At 44.6% G+C, this 20,696-nt stretch overlaps 1 protein-coding gene and 1 pseudogene across 1 annotated transcript in view; one reads left to right on the top strand and one right to left on the bottom strand.

Annotated features, from left to right (window-relative positions):
- Nucleotides 1-20,696, bottom strand: part of KCNN2 (potassium calcium-activated channel subfamily N member 2) — a 523,285-nt gene that overhangs the window by 466,461 nt on the left and 36,128 nt on the right. The gene's annotated exons all lie outside the window — the stretch shown is intronic.
- Nucleotides 3,387-5,368, top strand: LOC101430436 (SH2B adapter protein 1 pseudogene; annotated as a pseudogene).

The following is a 20,696-nucleotide window of genomic DNA, read 5'->3' as shown; positions in this document are numbered from 1 at the left end:
TCAAACAAGGTGACATCTGTGCTTACGTTGTGGTGCATACTTTAGGATATACAGTTTTCTAAATTGTTAGTTAACCTATGTTTTACATTATGGTTTACATTATCAGTCTGTCGTCCCCTATATGTTTATGTGTAATATTACATGTTTTATATCCATCCTTGTGTACTCTCGCAAAACTCCTCTCTTACCCCACTTTTACCTTGGTTCCACACATTTAACATCCATTTTCCCATCCCCTTGGTGCCCACAGTGACAGCCAACCTCCGTTTCCTGAGGAGCCACGTCCAGAGATACTTTGCAACAGTGTTCAGGGCCTAACTTGCTCAACTGCCCCAATGCCCTGGGAGCCACCCTTTCTCTCGAGAGTTACAGTTCCCTCTATTTGATGGCATTCGTCCTCCCCAGGATGTGGGTCCACCCCCACTCTCACTACTTGGGTCTCTACCCAATGGTACCACCCACTCTGGCACAATGAGCATTCAGACATTCCCCAGGAGCCCGTCCCGCATCAGACCATCCCTTCCGAGCATCCTAAACAGGTAACCCTCTTAATTATATTTTGATACGATTTTCTCAACATTTTACTCTCAACCAACACCTGACGCTCTCCTATGTTCATATGCTACCCCTCCCTCCCCCACTTTTTGGGCACTATTACCCATCCGCCCATCCCTAGCCCCCCTCAAAACTGCAAAGCCCCACCCAAAGGCAACCCCTTGCCCCCATTTTATCTCTTCTTTGTGTTTATACTTACCGCCCACTCATCATAAATTCCACCCCTGCAGATGTCGGCTCACATCCTTCTTCCACCCCAATTTCTTGTAAGCCTATCGTTCAGTGTCTAGCTCTCTGAGACAGCTTGCTTATTTCATATCATTGAGGTCATGTAGTATTTGTCCTTCAATGCCTGGGTTGCTTCACTCAACATAAGGTTCTCAATATTCATCCATGTTATCACGTGTGTTTGTAGTGTATTTGTTCTTACAGCCGAGTAGTATTCCATTGTGTGTATATACCACATTTTATTGATCCACTCGTCTGTTGATGGACATTTGGGTTGATTCCACCTTTTGGCGATTGCGGTCACCCCTCGGGCTGAAGTGTGGTTTGCTGGCCTGGCGGGGGAGTGGCCGCGGCAGGCCTAATTCCGCTGCCCCCATAATAGGGTGGTTGGTCGGGCCCACCGCCACCCCTGAAGGAAGCTTGGCATGGGCGCAGAGTGCCTTCGGGTCTCCCCTTCTCGGCAGCCATGCTTCCGCGGCCGCCCTCCTCCCGGATAGCGCCACACGATGCCTTATGAGGCAACACCCTTCTTCTTCTTGCTCCCTGCACAGGCGCAGGGCGGAAAATTCCAGTCTGCCTCCCCCCCCCCCCCCCGACAACAGCAACAGCCAGGCATGGGCAGGAAACTCAAGTCTGCCCTCTACCCCAGCAACAGCAGCCACCAATCACTAAACCCTGCCACTTCCCCCAGCAACAGCAACAGACAATCCCTAATCAACACCCCTAACCCCGTCCAGTACCTCCCACTGACCTTTCTCCGGCAACCAATCAGAACAGGGCATGGCTTCGACCAATCAGCCTTCCCCAGCCCCTATAAAACTGTTGCCTCTCCCTCAATAAAGTTGGACTTGTGTGTTTACCTTGTCTCCGCGGTAGTTCTTCTGCCGTGCGCCCTCTGGTCCTGAGAGCCCCCGACAAGGGCCTGGCCTCCCTTGTCCGCAGTTCGTCGCCTGCTTCTCCAGGCGACCCCTCATCGCCGGCTTCGCCGGGCGACCCAGTCAGCCAAACTGCGCAACCCCTGTGAGACCAACCCCTTGTCTGCTGCCGGACCAAATCCTCGTCCCAAGCGGGACCGACCCCTCGTCCCAAGCTGGACCGACCCCTCGTCCGCAACCAGACCCCACCTTTACCGACCGAGCAAGCCACCACAGCTGGCGCCCAACGTGGGGCAAAGCAACCCCACCACAGCCTCACTCCATAACCTGGCAGCCCCCCCCTCCTCTCTTCTCACCGTGGGGCTTCTCTAGTGCAACATTGCTGCTACCTGAGCCTTGGCTACCTCATATGATCCACGGCGGTCTGGGAGAATCGCTGAATGGCTTTCTCCTTCCATGTCGGGGGCTTATACCGACCCGCTATGATTAAGAGGAGCCTTGGATTTTTCGGGAGCGCATGATTGCACGTCTGAAGTAACCCTACCACAGCCCTACGCCCTCCTCTCTTCTCACCCCTATCTTTTCGCTCTGCATTGCTGCTCCTGAACCTTGGTGACCTCGTACGATCCACAGCGGTCTGGGAGAATCGCTGAATGGCTTTCTCCTTCCATGTCGGGGGCTTATACCGACCCGCTATGATTAAGAGGCACCAATAAAACTATCAGGAGCGCGTGCCTGAGCACCTCCATCCCTGCCTTCACCTCTGCCTCCTCCCCTCCGTGCTTGCTCCCCTTTGCCTTGCTCCACTGCTCGTCGTTCCGCCTTCCCCTCGTCGGGGCCTTCTTTTGGCCCGCGACCACCGTCAGAGTCCCATAGGCTCCGACCCCTCGTCTCACCGCGCACCTCGGCTCCCATCGCCACGCTCTCAAGGTAAGGGTCCCTTTTCTTATTGGCTCCAAAAGGCCATTAGCAATGGGTAACATCCTTTCTGCTAAGCAAGCCCCGCAAGCTCGGGCCCTCGCCGGTCTCCTAGACACTCACCGGTGTAAGATCTCTTTGAAACAGCTTCAAGTATATTGGGACCTTCTTCTCCCCTTTAATCCGTGGCTTACCATGTGTCAGCTCTGGGACCCGGATACCTATACTCACCTTATAGATAGGGTCACTTCTGCTGTGGAGCAGGAGGGTAAAAGATTCCCTCCTGGCTTATTACCGGCGCTTTTTACCATCCGCTCCTGCCTTCATGGTGCCCCTACCATCAACTCCCCCCGGCCAAGCCACCGCCGCTGCCGTGATTCTCAGGACGGCGACTTTAACAGGGACCCTGATCGGAACCCTGATACCAACTCCGATTCCGACTCTGAGTCGCTTGTTGAGCACCTTAATAACGCGCTCGAAAATTATCCCCCTAAACAGTGTAATCTTGCAGTGCCGAGCGCCGGTGAAGATGGCGAACTTCCGCCTTCTTCCTCGCTCAAAAAGGGGAGGTACTCTCAAGATGGTGGACTTCCGCCTTCTTCCTCGCTCGAAAAGGGGAGGTTCCTTTGCCCCTCCCTCCCCCTGACGGCTTCCTGCCTGGGTGGGCCGGAAGGTCCCTCCCCGCCATTTTACCCCTCCGCGCAAAGCGGTCCGCGGCCATCTTGTAGTCCACGGCCATTTTGTGGCCCGCCGCCATTTTGTAGTACCGCTGGGGACGGCCCGCAGCCATTTTGTAACACCGCATGGGCAATGGCTCCTCTCGCGCCCTCCACGCCAGCAGCCCCCCACGGCTCTGCCTCCCCCGGGAAGCCCCCTCCATCTGATCCGTGGCAAGCTGCCGCACGCGCGGCCCCCTCTAGCCTATTTTTGGACCCGTATTCCGCCCCTGCAAGGCGCGAGTTCTGTGAGTCCCATGCCCGGGCTGCTGCCCTGGACTTTGCCCTCCATTTCCGCCTCTACCTGGCCTCCCACCCCCAATATGCGAGGCCGGGGGCTGAGGCTGCCTTCTCCCGCCATTTTGCTGAGCTCTTCCTGCAGCACTTTGAAGCTGAGTTGGCCCGGGCCTCTGGCTCCCTCTCACCACCCATCTTGGCTCCCCTGAGTCCTGGAGCGGAGATCCCACCACATGACCTGTCCTTTGAGAGCTGCAGGGTGGGTGGGCCCCTGGCTGTGCTGGGCCCTTCTCGGTCATCTGAGGACCTGGCCAGCCCCCTCACTTCCTCAGTCTCTTCCTCTTCTATGACCTCCTCGAAGCTGAAGCTAAAGAAACGCTTCTCCCTCCGCTCAGTGGGTCGCTCCGTCCGCAGTTCAGTCCGTGGAATTCTGCAGTGGTGGGGGACCGTTGACCCACCCTCTCCAGCTGGGCCCCTGGAGACCTCCTCAGGCCCCCCAGTCTTAGGAGGAAACAGCAACTCCAACTCCTCTGGTGGGGCTGGGACCATTGGTAGGGGACTGGTTGGTGATGAGATGTCCCCTGGGGAAAGATGGACTCACCATTTTGAGAGGCTGAGACTAAGTCAGAGAGGGGGGCCTTCAAAGATGGAACAGGGATGGTGCAGAGGGAAGAGCTGCTGAGTTTCATGGGGGCTGAAGAGGCAGCCCCTGACCCAGCTGGAGTGAGCCGGAGAGGAGGGGCAACCGGGCCTACCTCAGGGGGAGGAGGGCAACCTCAGTGGCAGAAGTGCCGCTTACTGCTTCGGAGTGAAGGAGAAGGAGGAGGAGGAGGAAGTCGCCTGGAGTTCTTTGTACCACCCAAGGCTTCTCGGCCCTGACTCAGCATTCCCTGCTCCACTATAACAGACGTCCGAACAACCACAGCCCTGGAGATGCCTGACTGGGAGAACACATTCGTGGTTAAGGTGGAAGGCCCCTCAGAGTATATCCTGGAGACAGCCGATGCGCTACATGTGAAGGCCTGGGTGTCTAATATCCAAAAATGCCTGAGCCCAGGACCTTGCCCTGCCACCAGCCCCTGCCCCATGACCCTCCCTCTGGCCTCTGGGACCTCATTCCTTGCAAGGGAGAACACAGACAGCCTGGAGCTGCCCTACCTGAATCACTCAGAGAGTCTGCCCAGCCAGGATCTGCCGCTGGGACCCAGCGAGAGCAATAACCGCCTGACACAGGGGCCATATGGAAGCCTCTCAGACCGTCCCTCCGCATCCATCTCCCCCAGTTCTGCCTCCATTGCTGCCTCCCATTTTGACTCAATGGAACTGCTTCCCCCAGAATTACCCCCTTGCATCCCCATTGAAGAGAGACCTCCAGCAGGGACAGTTCATCCCTTCTCAGCTCCCTACCCTCTCCTGGACACTCCAGAAATGGGCACAGGGTCATTTCTGTTCCAGAGAGAGTCAGAGGGAGGTGAGGGGGACAAGCCTCTCTCAGGATATCCTTGGTTCCATGGGATGCTCTCTCAACTCAAGGCTGCCCAGTTAGTGCTGGCAGGAGGTACTGGCTCCCACGGCGTTTTCCTGGTATGTCAGAGTGAGACGAGGCAGGGCAAATATGTCCTCACTTTCAACTTCCAGGGCAAGTCCAAGCACCTGCGTTTGTCACTGAATGAGGAGGGCCAGTGCTGAGTCCAGCACCTGTGGTTCCAGTCCATTTTCAATATGCTCGAGTATTTCCGGGTGCACCCCATCCCTCTGGAGTCTGGAGGCTCCAGTGATGTTGTCCTCCCAGCAGCAGCAGGCGGATGTCCCGCAGGGAACGGCGCCAAATGCGAGTGATCCAGCACCAACTGAGCCAGCTCATCCTCCACCCCGAGAGGCAACCATACAACCCTGAAGTCCGTTCGCTGCTCGCACTCTACCATCAGTGCAGACACCGCAACCCTCACCATGCTGGCGAGCCAATTAACATAGTCTCTCTCCCTTCGTACAGGTCAGCTATCAGCGACTCGCCACTGCCGAGGACATCCCCCCCACTTCATCTTCTTGGCCTCCTCCTACCCGACCTCTTCCTGCTCACTCTTCCTGCAGGTGCCCCAAGTCTTCTGTAACCACAGCCCCCCATGCCGCCATCGCTTTCAAGCAGCTCCAGCCCCACTAAACGGCCCGCAACCCGCTTTCCCCGGCCCGCGGCCTACTTTCTAGCATCTAATAACGTTTCTGCTTTTGCCTCCCCATACTTCTGCAGAGCTTCCTCCTGTCTCGACCTCACTCCTCTTCTCAGCCATCCAAAGCGTCCTTTCTCATCCACCGCCCCCCTCCTTTTTTGCTTGAACCCCCATTGCGTTGCAGATTGGGCCGCCCCATGTCGGCCCGCCCCGTTAACATCGGCCTCTCTCACGCCCGTGGAGACTTTGGCCTTCCTGTTGTCCTCGCCTACGTCTCCACCACTCCCGATGCTGCCGCCACCACCGCCGCTGGTGCCCTGACGCGACTTGTCCTCACCGCTGCGATCCTCCAGACCATCACACAGTCTGCCTCTGCCACTCTTTGCCACCAAGAAGAGATCAACTACCTGTAACGCGCTGCCATCCTGGACTTTTAACAGCAGATGGACCTTATAGCCACCGGGATCAACGAGAATTGGACATTGGCCACCCTTGCTTGCAACGGCAAGATGCCACCCCCCAAATTGTACATTTAGATCCTTGTCATACTCACCTCCCTCTTCAGCCCCATTTCCCTCATTGCTTACTGCCTCTTGGGCCTCGGCTACTTGTTGCTGCTGCCATCCTGGCCCTTATTTGAAAAGAAGGGGGAAATGCGGTCACCCCTCGGGCTGAAGTGTGGTTTGCTGGCCTGGCGGGGGAGTGGCCGCGGTAGGCCTAATTCCGCTGCCCCCATAATAGGGTGGTTGGTCGGGCCCACCGCCACCCCTGAAGGAAGCTCGGCATGGGCGCAGAGTGCCCTTGGGTCTCCCCTTCTCGGCAGCCATGCTTCCGCGGCCGCCCCTCCTCCCGGATAGTGCCACACGATGCCTTATGAGGCAACACCCTTCTTCTTCTTTCTCCCTGCACAGGCGCAGGGCAGAAAATTCCAGTCTGCCTTCCCCCTCCCCCCCCGACAACAGCAACAGCCAGGCATGGGCGGGAAACTCAAGTCTGCCCTCTACCCCAGCAACAGCAGCCACCAATCACTAAACCCTGCCACTTCCCCCAGCAACAGCAACAGCCAATCCCTAATCACCACCCCTCCCCCGTCCAGTACCTCCCACTGACCTTTCTCCGGCAACCAATCAGAACAGGGCGTGGCTTCGACCAATCAGCCTTCCCCAGCCCCTATAAAACTGTTGCCTCTCCCTCAATAAAGTTGGACTTGTGTGTTTACCTTGTCTCCGCGGTAGTTCTTCTGCCGTGCGCCCTCCAGTCCTGAGAGCCCCCGACAAGGGCCTGGCCTCCCTTGTTCCCAGTTCGTCGCCTGCTTCTCCAGGCGACCCCCTCGTCGCCGGCTTCGCCAGGCAACCCCGTCAGTCGAACCGCGCAACCCCTGTGAGACCGACCCCTCGTCTGCTGCCGGACCAACCCCTCGTCCCAAGCAGGACCGACCCCACATCCCAAGCGGGACCGACCCCTCGTCCCAAGCTGGACCAACCCCTCGTCTGCAGCCAGACCCCACCTCTACCAACCAAAAAGCCACCGCAGGCGATAGTGAACAATGCTGCTATGAACGTTGGTGTACATATATCGGTTTGTGTCCTTGTTTTCAGTTCTGCTGGGTATATACCCAGCAGTGGTATTGCTGGGTCATATGGCAAATCCATGGTTAGTTTTTTGAGAAACCGCCAAACTGTCCTCCAGAATGGTTGGATCCTTCTGCATTCCCACCAGCAGTGGATGAGTGTTCCCCTTTCTTCACATCCTCTCCAGCATATGTATTCTTCTGTTTTTTTCATAGCTGCCAATCTTATGGGAGTAAGATGGTATCTCATTGTAGTTTTGATTTGCATTTCCCTGATAGCTAGAGATTTGGAGCATTTTTTCATGTGCTTTTTAGCCATTTGTATTTCTTCTTTGGAGAAGTGTCTGTTTAAATCTTTTTCCCATTTTTTAAATGAGTTGTTTATCTTTTTATTTTCAAGATATATGAGTTCTTTATATATGCAAGTTATAAGTTTCTTACCAGATATATGGTTGCCAAATATTTTCTCCCACTGTGTGGGCTCCATTTTTACTTTCTTGACAAACTCCTTTGAGGTGCAGAAGGCTTTAATTTTGAGGAAGTCCCATTTATCTATTAGTTCTTTTGCTGCTCGTGTTTTTGGTGTGCTATTCATGAATCCATTGCCTATTACAAGGTCCTGTAGATGTTTCCCTACACTGCTTTCCAAGGTTTTTATGGTCTTGGCTCTTATATTTAGGTCTTTGATCCATCTTGAGTTGATCTTTGTATAAGGTGTGAGATGGTAATCCTCTTTCATTCTTCTACATATGGCTATCCAGTTCTCCAGGCACCATTTGTTGAATAGGCCACTCTCTCCCAGTTGAGAGAGTTTGGTGGCTTTATCGAATATTATATGGCTATATATGTGAGGTTCTATATAAGAGCTTTCAATTCGATTCCTTTGGTCTGTGTGTCTCTCCTTATGCCAATACTATGCTGTTTTCACTACTGTAGCTTTGTAGTATGTTTTGAAGTCAGGTAGTGTGATTCCTCCAATTTCATTTTTCTTTTTCAATATGTCTTTGGCTATTCGGGGTCTCTTTCCTTTCCAAATAAATTTCATAGTTAGTTTTTCTAGTTCCTTAAAGAAGGCTGTGTTGATTTTTATTGGGATTGCATTGAATGTGTAGAAAAGTTTTGGTAGGATAGACATCTTAATAATATTCAGTCTTCCTATCCATGAACAAGGAATATTCTTCCATTTATTTAGGTCTTCTTTGATTTCCTTGAACAGTCTTGTATAGTTCTCGGTGTATAAGTTTTTTACCTCTTTAGTTAAATTTATTCCTAAGTATTTGATTTTTTTATTTACTATTGTGAATGGTATTTGTTTCTTTATTTCCTCCTGATCTTGCTCATTATTGGTATACAGAAATGCTACTGATTTTTGCGCATTGATCTTATAACCTGTGACTTTACTAAACTCATTTATGAGTTCTTAGAAGCTTTGTTGTAGATCTCTCAGGGTTTTCTATGTATAGGATCATGTCATCTGCAAATAATGAAATTTTGACTTCTTCCTTTCCAATGTGAATCTGGTTCTTGCCTCAGTGCTTGAGCAAGTTCTTCTAAGACTATGTTAAATAGGAGCAGAGACAACGGGCATCCTTGTCTTGTTCCTGAGTTTAGAGGGAAGGATTTTAGGATTTCTCCATTATAAACAATGTTGGCTTTAGGTTTTTCGTATATACTCTTTATCATGTTCAAAAAATTTCATTGTATTCAAATCTTTTGGAGTGTTTTTATCAAGAAAGAGTGCTGTATTTTGTCAAATGCTTTTTCTGCATCTATAGATATAATCATGTGTTTTTTTTCCCTTCAATCTGCTTATATGGTGTATTACGTTGATTGATTTTCTTATGTTGAACCATCCTTGCATACCTGGAATAAATCCCACTAGGTCGTGATGTATAATTCATTTAATGTGTTGTTGGATATGATTAGCAAGTATTTTGTTAAGTATTTTTGCGTCTAGGTTCATTAGAGAAATTGGTCTGTAATTTTCCTTTCTTGTGGTGTCTTTGTTTGGCTTTGGTACTAGGGTAATGTTGGCATCATAGAAGGAGTTCAGCAATGTTCCTTCTGTTTCAATTTTTTTGAATAGTTTCAGCAAGATTGGTGTTAGTTCTTTCCGGAATGTTTTGTAGAATTCACCTGTGAAGCCATCTGGCTCTGGACTCTTCTTAGTTGGGAGATTTTTAATGACTGATTCTATCTCTCTGCTTGTGACTGGTTTGTTAAGATCATCAATTTCTTCTTTCATCAATATGGGTTGCTTATGTGTTTCTAGGAATTTGTCCATTTCCTCTAAATTGTCATTTTTGTTGGAATATAGTTTTTCAAAGTATCCTCTTATGATAGTCTTTATTTCTGTGGGGTCAGTGGTGATATCGCCTTTCTCATTTCTTATTTTGTGTATTTGCATCTTCTCTCTTTTTTTCTTTGTTAGTCTCGCTAAAGGTTTGTCAATTTTGTTGATCTTCTCAAAAAACCAGCTCTTGGTCTTGTTTATCTTTTCAAGTGCTTTCTTATTTTCTATTTCATTTAGTTCTGCTCTTATCTTTGTTATTTCCTTCCTTCTTCTTCCTGTTGGGTTACTTTGTTGTTGTTTTTCTAATTCCTTCAAATGTGCAGTTAGTTCTTCAATTTTTGCTCTTTCTTCTTTTTTGATATATGAATTTATGGCTATAAATTTCCCTCTCAGTACTGCTTTTGCTGCATCCCATAAATTTTGGTATGTTGTGTTATCATTATCATTTGTTTCAAGGTAGTCTTTGATTTCTTTTGAGATTTCCTCTTTGACCCACTGTTTTTCTAAGACTGTGCTGTTTAATTTCAAAATCATGGTGTGAAATCTGGGCCTGTGTCCCTTGCAAATTTCCAGCTTGACTCCACTGTGGTCAGAGAAATTGTTTTGTATGATTTCAATCTTTCTGAATTCATTCAGCCTTCTTTGTGGCCTAGCATATGGTCTATCTTGGAGAATGATCCATGTGCGCTTGAGAAAAATGTATATCCTGCTGTGTTTGGGTGTAATGATCTATATATGTCTATTAGATCCAGCTCTTCTAATATACTGTTCAAATGTTTTGTTTCTTTAGTGATTCTCTTTTGAGATGTTCTGTCCAAGGTAGATAGTGGTGTATTAAAATCCCCCAGTATAATTGTAGATGCCATCTATTGTTTCACTTAGTTTTTCCAGCGTTTGCCTCACGTATTTAGAGGCACCCTTGTTAGGAGCATAAATATTTATGATTGTTCGATCTTCTTGACAGATTTTCCCTTTCACTAAAATGTTGTATCCTTCTTTGTATCTCACAATTGTTTCACATTTAAAGTCTAATTTGTCCGATATTAATATAGCTACTCCTGCCTTTTTTTGGTTATTGTTTGCTTGTATGATTGTTTTCCAGCCATTCACTTTCAATCTCCATGCGTCTCTGGGTCTAAGATGTGTCTCTTGTAGACAGCATACAGATGGGTCATATTTCCTTATCCAATGTCCCAGTCTGAATCTTTTGATAGGTGAGTTTAATCCGTTGACATTCAATGTTATTACTTTCAAGGAATTATTTATGTTAGCCATATTTTGATTGGATTTGTGTTTGCCATATTTTGTTTGTATTTTTTTCCTTCTATTTTTGTCTTTTTTTGTTGCTCTTATACTCTCCTCCAACTCTGCCTGTTCTGTTTTTTCCTTTCTTCCTGCAGAATTCCCTTTAGAATTTCTTGAAGGGGAGGTTTCTTGTTGGTATACTCTTTCAGTTTCTGTTTATCTGTGAATATTTTGAACTCTCCATCATTTCTGAATACTAGTTTAGCTGGATAGAGTATTCTTGGTTGGAAATTTTTTTCCCTTAGTACCTTGACTATATCATACCACTGCCTTCTTGCCTCCATGGTTTCAGATGAGAAATCAGCACTTAATCTTATGGAGCTTCCCTTGTATGTGATGGTTTTCTTTTCTCTTGCTGCTTTTAGGATTTCTCTTTGTCTTGAGCATTGGATAATTTGACAAGTATATGTCTTGGGGTGGGCCTGTTGGGGTTTATGACTAGTGGAGTGCGCTGTGCTTCTTGGATATGTACTTCTGTCTCTTTCAGTAGATTTAGGAAGTTTTCAGCCATTATTTCCTGCAACACACCTTCTGACCCCTTTCCCTTCTCTTCTCCTTCTGGAATGCCTATAATACGTATGTTTGAGCATTTTGCATTGTCATTCAGGTCCCTAAGTCCTAGCTGAATTTTTTCTATCTTTTTATCGATCCCTTCTACTATGTGTTTGATTTCTGATGTACTGTCTTCCACATCACTAATTCTCTGCTCTGCCTCTTCTAGTCTGCTGATATTTGCTGCAAGTGTATTTTTGATCTCTTGAACTGTGGTGTTCATTCCCATCATATCTGTTATCTTTTTGCGTATGTCTGCAATTTCCCCTCCAAGTGTTGTCTTCATGTTGTTAACCTCTTTCATTACTTCATCAAATTTGTCAGTGATAAATGTTCTGAGATCTTTCATTGCTTGTGCGAAGTTCTGCTCCCCTTCCTGATTTTTGGTTTGTTGATTGGATTCAGCCATGTTTTCCTGATTACTGGTTTGGTTTGTAGATTTTTGTTGCTGTCTGGTCATCATATTATCTTGATGGGTTTAATCAGTTCTTTAGCTTCTTTGTCTACTCTTGGAGATTAATTAGCTGTTGTTTTTGGGTAAGTGTTATATCTTCTCTTTGTCACTTTGTTCTTCGTATTCTAATTTCTTGTTGCTGGTTAAGTTCACTTTAAAGGAAAGTATTAGTGCCAGGGAAAGGCAATTGTGTAAGCAAGGAAAAAGTGTAAAGTAGTATTGGTGATATATGTTAACAAAGCAAGAATATGAGATCTGGGAGGATGGAGGTTAGATCATGTAAATTGTGTAGAGTTATAGCAGTAGGTAGAGTACCTATTATGAGGTAGATGACTGAATATGGGAGGAATATGGTATGAGCTAAAAAGCTATTGTTTTCATGAGAGAGGGAAAGAGAAAAGAAAGGTAATAGTTTCAGGAGTGGATAACAGACAGAAAACAAAACAAAAGTATTAGAAATTAAGAGTTAGACACTTTGTGGATCAAAGAAAGGGAGGTGGGAGGTGGAATATAGGAGAGACAGTAGATGATGGCAGATATCAAGATGTAGGGGAAAGGGGATAGTGTAGGTAGCCTAAATCAGTTCACAGAGAAATGAGGCAGTGGAGGATGAGAAAACCCAGCAAATGTGAGGTGTTCCCTGCCGCACCTTTCCACCAAATCGATGTCCAGACACTTCCTGCTCTGCAAAATCCCGAAAAAGCCCGTCCTCGGAGAACCTCCAGTGGCGCCCAGCCGCCTCTTCCCAGGAGAGACCGCAAGGCAAGTTCACTCAGCCACTATCTTGCTTCATCTCCTGGGTAAGCATCTTGAGGACCTTATGTTGAGTGAAGCAAACGGGGTACTGATGGACAAATATTACATGACCTCACTGATAAGAATTAAGCAAATTGAGCAGGCTCACAGAGCTAGAGTCTGGAAGACAGGTGTACAGGAAATAGAAAGGGAGAGGAAGTTTGTGAGCTAACACCCATACGGGCAAAATCTATGATAATGTGGAAGTGTGTAGTTGTAAGGTGGAGGGGCATGACAGTGGAGTAATGATACTGTTGGGTTGGACTGGGTAGTGATTTGTCAGGGGGTGGAGGGGAAGGTTGGACTGTCCATGGAACTCGGAGGAAGGTTAGGGAAGAGTAGGTGAACACTGGGGATTGGTGGGTACATGGCTGAAACTACAATGTTGGAAAGGCTCTGTTGGCAATATGGCAAGGGAAGGTTGCTGGTTACGGGTGTTGGATGTGGAGGGCATTAGGGACAGGGTGCACCTGGGGCAGGCTTCTAGGGAGTGTGTGAGTGTTCATATTGCCATAGTGAGTTATATCAGTGGGTGGAGACCAATATAATGAGGGGCAAGGTAGTGGACTCCCATCCTGGAGGGCCCACTGAGTTTTCAAATAAAGGGGCAGGAGTCTCTTGAAAGCATGGGCGGTGCCTAATAGGGGAGGACAGACTAGTGTGTCAAGCCCTCGAGGTTGTTGCAAGTAACTATGAATCTTGTCCTTCAAGGACTGAAGCCTAGTAGTTGCCTTGGGTCCCAAAGAGAGGTAGAGGGTGGAACAGAATAGATGGAACAGGGGGCATTTTGGGGGAGATGGAAGTATTCTATATGATCTTGCTATGATGAATACAGGCCATGCTGAATGGCATCAAAGTTTATAAACTATATGGTCCAAATATAAGCCATAATGTAAACAATTTACCATGGTGGTAGCTATATTTCAATATTTGTGCATCAGTTGTAACAAACCTACCATCCCCATATAAAAGGTTATTAATGGGGGAAGGAGGAAAAAGGAGAGGATGTTGAGCATATGGGAGTCAGTATGCGACTTTTCAGTAACCTAAAACTTCTTTGAAAACAAAATGAAAAAAGACACTAAGGGAATAAACAGAAAAAAATGTCATTGTACATATAGGACAACAGATCTGACAGTGATCAAAGGCAAAATGTCAAAAAAAAATTGTTTTTTCACTAGTTTCTATTACTCCAAATTTTTTTTAAAATTTTGTATTTTATTTCTTATTTTTAAAACTATCATTATTTCATTTTCTCTTTATTTGTATTTGGCTATTTTGTTGGCTTCATTTTTTAGGAAGTTTTGGATGACAGAAGAGTTACAACAATGGCAGGGGAGGAACATTAGTGTGGAGTGTCAGTAAGAGAGGATACATGGGAGGAAGCTCACCTGGGCATATATATAAGGTATATAAATATGTTCAAATGTTCATGGGGCATTGTCACAGCAGGTGGAAATCCACACAATAACCAAATGAATATCAAATTCCCGTCCTTGGGAGCTCTGCCACATTGTCTAATGGAAGACCAAGAATCCCCCAAGGACAGGGGCAATGACTAGTGAAAGAGGATGTTCCACTGATGGGCCCTTGATATTGATGACTGTGCTTATGAACCTTTATTCTTGAAATGGAAACTTAGTCTAAGAGTTGCCTCCTGGGAGCCTCCTTGTTGCTCAAATGTGGCATCTCTCTAAGCCGAACTCAGCATATAAATATATTGCCTTCCCCCCAGTGTGGAACATGACTCCTAGGGATAAGCCTCCCTGGCACTGAAGGATTACTACCAAGTATCAACTAGCAATGCAACTGGAAAAAGACCTTGACCAAAAGGGAGAAAAGGTGAAGACAAATGAGTTTATATGGCTAAAAGACTTCAAAATGAGTTGGGAGGTCATTCCAGAGGTTTAGCTTATGCACATCTCAGCAGGATCTCCTTGACTGCCAAACTAGATATTATCCCAAATAACAGGGCTCCTATTGGCTCAGGAGACATATGAACAGGCAGATAGCTCAGGAGTTTGGTGCCTTGCCAGTGGGCCCTACTTTGGAATTTATGCTCCCCAGGGTAACAGAGTTGGACTCAATTGTGGTTTCCCTACACATAGCTCTTCTGCTTTTCTATTTGAACCTATAATTAATAGAATTGGTAGGTATATGTCCAAGAGACTTAAATCTTTGGGTTGTCCATGTGCCAGCTGGGCCTCAAATCTCAATGGAGTTGCAATGCCTACTCTCCAATTCATTGGTCTCACCCAGGACAACTAATCAGGAGGTGATGATGGACAACTACCATACCAAGGAACAAAGAGAGTCAACAAGTGCAAGTGAGTCCCATCTAGCAGCCCAAATGGATGACAGCCCCCTCTCAATTAGACTTCACCATCCCAGAATCCTCAGGATTGGGGAATGAACTATGGACTAAAGTTGACTTATTGGTATTCTACTATAAACTTATGGTGATTCTAGCAATGGAAGAAATTATAACATTAATGTGGAGGCAGTGACCACTAAAAGTTCTGAGGACAGGGAGAGGGAAAACAGGTGCAATGTGGGGACATTTTCAGGACTTGGGAATTGTCCTGAATGGCACTGCAATGACAGATACAAGCCATTATATATCTTGCCATAGCCTATAGAATTGGGTGGGAGAGAGTGTAAAGTACAACGTAAACTTTAAGCCATGGTTTGTGGCAATGCTCCAAAATGTGTTCATCAACTGCAATGAATATACCACACTAAATAAGAATGTTGTTAATGTGGGAAAATGTGGGAGGTATGGGGAGCAGGACATATGGGAATCCCCTATATTTTTTATGTAACATTTATGTAACCTAAGTATCTTTTTTAAAAAAACAAATAGGTGTAATATGGTGGCATTTTCGGGACACTGGAATTGTCCTGAATGATGTTTCAGTGATGGATACAGGCCATTATATACCTTGTTGTAACTTACAAAACTGTGTGGGAGAGAGTATATAATGTAAACTATAATCCACACTTAGTGGCAATGCTCCAATATGTGTTCATCAATTGTAACAAATGTACCACACTAATGAAGGATGTTGTTAATGTGGGAAAGTGTGGAAGGGATAGGGAGTGGGGCATATGGGAATCCCCTAAACTTTTTAAGTAACACTTATGTAATCTAAGTATCTTGTTATTTTTAAGATTTATTTTTTATTTATTTCTCTCCCACCCCTATTTGCTGTGTGTTCTTCTGTAAATGCTTCTATCCTTATCAGTGGCACCAGGAATTTGTGTTTCTTTTTGTTGCATCATCTTGTTGTGTCAGCTCTCCATGTGTGCGGTGCCATTCCTGGGCAGGCTGCACTTTCTTTCGCTCTGGGCAGCTCTCCTTATGGGGCATGCTCCTTGTGCGAGGGGCTCCCCTACGCGGGGGACACCCCTGTGTGGCACGGCACTCCTTGCGCACATCAGCACTGCACGTGGGCCAGCTCCACACGGGTCAAGGAGGTCCGGGGTTTGAACTACGGACCTCCTATGTGGTAGGCAGAGGCCCTATCCATTAGATCAAGTCTACTTCTTCTAATTATCTTTTAAAAAATAAAAAATAAACTGCAAAAAAAAATAGAAAATAAAAAAAAATTTTTTTTAAAGGGTAAGAGAATTAAACAGACACTTTTCCAAAGAGGAAATACAGATGGCTACAAAGCCTGAAAAGATGCTCAACATCACTAGCTATTAGGGAATAGCAAATCAAAATTCCCATGAGATACCATTTCATACCTATTAGACTGGCTGCTATTAAAAAAATTTTTTTAAACACCAAAAACTACCAATGTTGGGAGGATGTACAGAAATAGGGACATTCATTTACCATTGGTGGGAATGTAGAATGGTATAGCCACTATGGAGTACATTTTGGTGGTTCCTTGGGAATCTAAGTATAGAACTAGAAGTGGAAAGCCCACTACTAGGTATATGCCCAGAAGAACTGAAATCTGGGACATGAAGAGATATATGCACACCCATGTTTATAGTGGCATTATTCTCAATTGCCAAAAGATGGAAGCAACCCAGGTGCCTATGAACAGAGGAATGGATAAACAAAATGTGGTATATACATACAATGGAATATTATTCAACTATAAGAAGAAATGAAGTAGTGACACATGTGACAACATAGATGAACCTCAAGGACCTTATGTTGAGTGAATTAAGCCAGAAACAAAAGGACAAATATTACATGATCTCTCTGATTTGACCTGTGGATAATGAGTAGACTCACTGAGATAAAGTCCGGAAGATATGTTATCAGTAAATAGAGGGGAATAGAGATTGGTGAGATGATGTTAAATCTGTGCAGAATTTAATTAGGTTGATAGTAATGGTTTGTAAATGCATGGAGGTGATGGTGGTACAGCAATATGAATTTAATTAACAGTGCTGAGTGTGGACATGGTTGAAACAGGAAGTTTTGCACCATTCATGATGCTAGAAGGAAAACTAGAAGTTTAAACAGGTGACTGTATAACTCAGTGAAATCTGGGATGACCAAGGATTGTGGTTAAGAAGACAAAAATAAGAATGTGCTTTCAGAATCTATAACAAAGTTAGATCACTAGTACAGGGTGTTTATATTAGGGTGACATATGGGGGGAAATGCACTTAAAAAACACTTCTATGGTATATGAATGTATTCATGTTGTCATAGGTATGCTTTCTCAATAAATAGAGGCCTACAGAGTAGCCAACAAAATATTAAACTTCCATCCTGGGTAAGCCCCGCTACTTTTTCAAATAAAATGGTAAAAATCTCTGTAATAAATAAGCCTTGCCTAAGAAAACAGGTCAATATGTAAAGCCCTCAATCTTATTGCTTGTACTTATAACCCTTAGTCCTGTGAACTAAAGCCTAATTATAATTACTGTCCAAGAGTTACCTCCTGAAAACCACCTTGTTACTCAAATGTGGCCTCTCCCTAAGTCAAACTCAACAAATAAACAAACTACCTCCCCCTCAACGGGGACATGACTCCCAGGGACAGATCTCCCTGACAAGGAACAACTATTACCAAGAGCTAACCAGTGATGCATTTTGAAAATGAACTAGACCAAAAGGGGAACATTAAATAGAAGAGTTTTTATGGTTAAGCAATTTCAAAGTGAGTCAGGAGGTCATTCTAGAGTTACACTTACTCAGGTCTCAGGCAGATTTCACTGCCACAGTAACAAAGCCACAAATAAGAGTGAGTATTCCCAAGGGCTCTAGGGATATCTGGACACTAGAAGCAAGGTATACAACTTCATGAAATTAGCAACCCCTCAGCAGATCCTATTTGGGAATATATGATCATCTATTTCCCCAATATAACAGAAACTCATTTATAATCCCCCTACTCATGATTCTTCTACTCTTTTTATTTATACCTATAATATTCAATATACCTATTAAATTTATTTCTCAGAGACTTAAATCTTCATATTATTCATAAGCCAGTTGAGTCCTGAATCCCAGCAGAGTTGTAGCCAACTCCTCCTCTTCTCCAGTTCTTTAGGCTTGTTCTAGACAATCAAAAATGATTTGATGATGGTCAAGTGCCATCCCAAAAATTAAGGAATATCTACAACTGCAAGCAATACAATTCCTTCCATCTGCTACATAATATCTAAGTCCCCTCTCAGCCTGAAACAGTCAGCACAGACATCATCCCCAATCCCACAAGACTGAGGAATGAACAAACATAAGGGGGAGTTAACTTTGAACCAAAGTAGATTAATTGCTATAGTTGTTATTATCTTGTGTTAATGGAAGAACTTATAACACTGATATAAAGATAGTGGTTACCAGGGGTTCAAAAGGGAAGGGGAGGGAAGAATAGGTGGAACACAGGGCATATTTAGGGCAATGAAATTGCTCTGCATTATACTGCATTGATGGACACATGACATTGTACATTTTTCAAAGCATATACAGCAGTATAACACAAAGTGTAAACCATAATGTAAACTATAGACTTTGCCTAGTAGCACTGCTTCAACATTGGTCATCAATTGTAACAAATGTACCACAGTAATGGAAGATGTTAATAGTAGGGGAAACTATGAGTATGTGGGGGTGGGTAATATGGAAATTCCCTATACTTTCAGTGCAATTTCTCTGTAAATGTAAATCTAAAACTTCTCTGAAAATTAAGTTTATTATTACAAAAAAAGAACACATAAGAATCCTCAATGTGCATGCATCTGATTTCAGTGCTTCAAAATATATAAAGCAAAAGTGATGGAACTGCAATGAAACAGAGAAGTCAACTATAGTTAGAGGTTTCAACAATCCTTTTCCAGTAATTGACAGAATAAAAGACAAAAGAAAATAAGGATAAAAAAGACTTAAAAACAACATTAAAAACCCACTTGACTTAATTCATATTCCTAGACTAATCTAATCAATAACATCAAAATAACAATTAAACAATAAGAAAACAAACAACCTAAACAAGGAATGGGCAACAGATTTGAATGGATATTTCACTCATTAAATAGTGATATGCAGATAAAAAAGATGCTCAATATCATTTGTAATTAGGAAATTTCAAATTAAGACAATTACATACAACAGCACAGCTATTAAAATGCTTAATATCCAAAAAGTGTGCAATAACAAATTCTGGTGAGGACACGGAATAACAGGAACTCTCATTCATTCCTGATGGGAATGCAAAATGGTATAACCACTATGGAAAACAGTTTGGAAATTTCTTATAAAGTTTTACCATATAATCCAGCAATCATGCTATTAAGCATTTTCCCAATTTCTCTGAAAACATATGTCCACACAAAGACCAGCACATGAGTGTTTACAGCAACTTTATTCAAAAAATCCCAAAACTGGAAGCAATGAAGATATTCTTCAGTAGGTGAACAGATACGCAAAATCTGATACATCCTCACAATGCACTATTCTGAAGCAATAATACAATAAATTATCAAGCCATGATAAGTCATGAAAGAAATTTAAATGCATACTTTTAAGTGAAAGACGCCAACCTGAAGAAACTACATACTGTATAATTCCAATTATATGGCATACTGGAAAAGCTAAATTATAAAGATGATAAAAAGATCATAGCTGCTAGGGCTTTGGGAGATGGATAAATGAGTGATGCACAGGGGAACTTTTAGGGTGCTAAAGCTATTTGTAAGATACTATAGTGGTAGATACATAACGTTAGGCATTTGTCAAAATGCATAAAACTTCACAGCACAAAGAATAAGTCTTAATGCATGCAAATTTTTAAAAAATCATTCAGGAGGTTGGGGGATCCCAGGAAGGAAGGAAGGCTGTGACAGGAGAATCTATCTATATTACAAATTTAGGAAACAATCTCACCTAGGAAGTGGAGGGAGAAAGAGATGATCTACCTAAGGAAATGAGCAGTGTCTATAGGACTAAAGGCCAAAAGAACTAAACATAAGCACAGTACTCTAGTACATAAAGTTGTTTCCCATAGGGTACAGGTTAATAATTCTGATACTTATAAACATGTATTCTGAAACTAAATAATTAAGTAAATGGATGTTGGGTGGTCTGAGCCAGATTTGTCATGGCTGGAGGGGAAATTTTCAGATAAGCAAGGAGAGTAAGTTAGACTGATTCATGGGACAATTGATTAGAGTTACAAATACTCATATTTAGATTAATATAGGCACAGATGTTTATGTGTGTGTGTGTGTTAGTATATGCATGTACATTTCCTTACTCTGTCAACTGGGAGGGCCTAAAAAAATGATACCTCAGTAGCAATGAGCACTTATAGTACACAGATAATGGTTTCTAATGCCATTCTCCCAAAAGACACAAGGGACCCTTGGAGAAATGGCTGATCCTCAGATTGGGGCAAGAAATATACAAGAGAATCCCAGAACACATCTTGTGTGAAAAAGGGAGGGAGTGCCCTCCAAAATCCAAAACCCCCATTGATGAGGGTATGTTAAGGGGCACGGAAGCCAATTGAAGAAGCTCCCAATTGCCAAAGCTGTAACAATTTGAGTAAAAATCAAGTCAG

The sequence above is a fragment of the Dasypus novemcinctus genome, chromosome 2 (assembly GCF_030445035.2).
Source record: "Dasypus novemcinctus isolate mDasNov1 chromosome 2, mDasNov1.1.hap2, whole genome shotgun sequence".
Lineage (NCBI taxonomy): Eukaryota > Metazoa > Chordata > Mammalia > Cingulata > Dasypodidae > Dasypus > Dasypus novemcinctus.
This window is presented reverse-complemented; position numbering and strand designations above follow the sequence as displayed.